The following is a 2,499-nucleotide window of genomic DNA, read 5'->3' as shown; positions in this document are numbered from 1 at the left end:
GGTAGTTACATCTGCATATTAATGAAGAACATTGACTTTAGCACTTACCAAATTCCATACCATCCAAGCTCTTAAGACCATGGCTGTCCCACTGTATGTTTAGAAGTTTAAAATTTGCGATTGTTACAAACCTATTATTTTTACATATAAATAAGATCTTTCAACATATTTGTTACTCAATTTCACTCTGACTACTGGGGGGACTATTACAATTGCATCAAAGTAATCACGCCCTTCTTATTTATGAGTTCCATCCACATAGCTTCACTGGACCATCCCTCAGAAATCCCTTGTGTTAGAACAGCACTTATATTTCACCACAAGAAAAATTGACTCCAATCTCCTTCTAGCTCTTCCTATTTCTGCCGTACCTTTGATGGTGGGAGGGGCTTTGAACATAAATTATTCAGTTTACTGGTGATGGTTCGTAGCTGAAAATAAAGATACCATGGGTGATTTGGGTGATGGGAAATAAAAGGTTACATTGTGTGGAAGGAAAATTCTGGATATAAACAAGATTTTTACAAACCGATCTCCATTCTGTCTGCCCAGGTCTTGCCTACACCGCTGTACCTCCAGAGGACTTTTATTTTGATGAGTTCAAGTTAATCTCAGCCGCTGTTTTGTACTTGTCAACTATTTGTTAACGGGGGTTTGCCGTTTCAGAATGTAGGTTACCTTATTGTGTACGTTCTCAGAGTTCAGTGTTTGGGGTCCTTGTTGGTTCACCCTGTGCTTTGGTATATAATGCAAAATTACAGAAAAATATTAATAGCAATTTAAGGTAAAATGTTAGGATATTGGAAGAACAGCTAAGAGCATCAAGTTTGACAGAGGGTTGTGGGACAGGACATGGAAAGCAGCAGGGTTTCCAAAACTTCTCATCTCTGCCTTCCCTGATCGAAATCAACCTGTGATTTATCATTTTTGAGGATTGTTATTCATTAATATCGGTGTGTCAGATAGATCTCAGTCTCAGGGAGGTGTGGCGTGCTTCTTTGTTTTGTGATGAACTCAGAGGAACATACAATAGTAAAGGAGTAAACCCAAAGGGGTGAAGGAGCAGAGGATCCCCCGTGTGTATGTGCACAAATCAGGGAATGTACCATGACACGTGGACAGAAGAGCAAATAAACCCAACTTCATCAATAACGCTGTAGAGAACAAGCACAAAGCAATTATATTAAACTCAAATAAAACAGTCTCTTGTCTCACCTGGAATGTTGCATCTTGTTTCCGATGCCACGTTTTTGAAAAGATGCGAAGTTATGAGATTGGGTGCGTGACTGATTCACAACACTATTCCCGGAATGATACACCTCACCAACCCTGAGACGTTGGGACTGTTCTCCTCTGCTGATAGTTTCCAGACTCTGTGAACAGTTGCTCTGATTGGTTCTCAATTCCGTCTTGCGTCACATAGATCCCAATGGCTGAATATTTCAAGTACTCATGAGCTCTGCCTGATCAACATCGACCTCTGATTTATTATTTATGAGGGTTGCTGTTCAGTAATATCCCTGTCTCAGATAGATCTCAGTCTCATTCCCTGGGATTTGACAGATGCGGTGTGTCAAATAGACCCCAGGAATTGTGATACATGAGATTTAGGTGTGAGAAAAACTCCAGTCCTGAGAATCTGCCCTTGGATTGTGCACGTGTTGTGTCTGAATACCTGACTGAACGTTGACATTTTTGGCTGATGAATGTTTCGTTGGGCGCTTTAGGTGGTGATTTCTGCATTACTAACCCAGGCTGTCCCCACATTGGGAGTACTTTTAGTTTAGACAGTGTAGAGTAAAGTTTCAAACTCCTTTGCCTGCCTTTTATAGGCTTCTGGTGGAGCAAAGCTCCTCATTTGTATCATTAGATGACCCAAAGTCGTGACCCTTTGTGCATAAGAGGAAATGTTCTCTTATCATTCTGCCTCTGGAGTGTTCCATCAGGCATATCGTGTGATAGATGTATTTACATTATTGGGCTGCATGGTAGCGCAGCATTAAACTAAATGACTGGATGAAACACAACCAAACAGAACAAGTGAAAGCATTTGGCTGGGAAAGGAGTAGGATGTGGGAAAATCTATTATTACTGACTGGTCTTGAAGAAAGAATTAAGTAAACTCAAGGTTAGTGCATATTCATTCGAGATTTATTAACCATTTCAGAAAGCATTTTTATCCAAAAAGTTGATGTAAAAGCTAACAGAAGTGAATATAATGGCTGGATGCCACATTCAGATGAGAACACATGCGCTGTGAGCTGGGAGTTTTCTGTACATCAGTAACAGTCACAAGAAAGGGAATACAAAGGCTCTTCAGAAAGGGTTACATCAGTAACAGTCACAAGAAAGGGAGTACTAAGGCTAATCAGAAAGGGTTACATCAGTAACAGTCACAAGAAAGGGAGTACTAAGGCTCATCAGAAAGGGTTACATCAGTAACAGTCACAAGAAAGGGAGTACAAAGGCCCATCAGAAAGGGTTACATCAGTAAAAGTC

This window comes from Chiloscyllium punctatum, chromosome 31 (assembly GCF_047496795.1).
Source record: "Chiloscyllium punctatum isolate Juve2018m chromosome 31, sChiPun1.3, whole genome shotgun sequence".
NCBI classification, from domain to species: domain Eukaryota; kingdom Metazoa; phylum Chordata; class Chondrichthyes; order Orectolobiformes; family Hemiscylliidae; genus Chiloscyllium; species Chiloscyllium punctatum.
Note: the sequence above shows the minus strand (reverse complement) of the source record.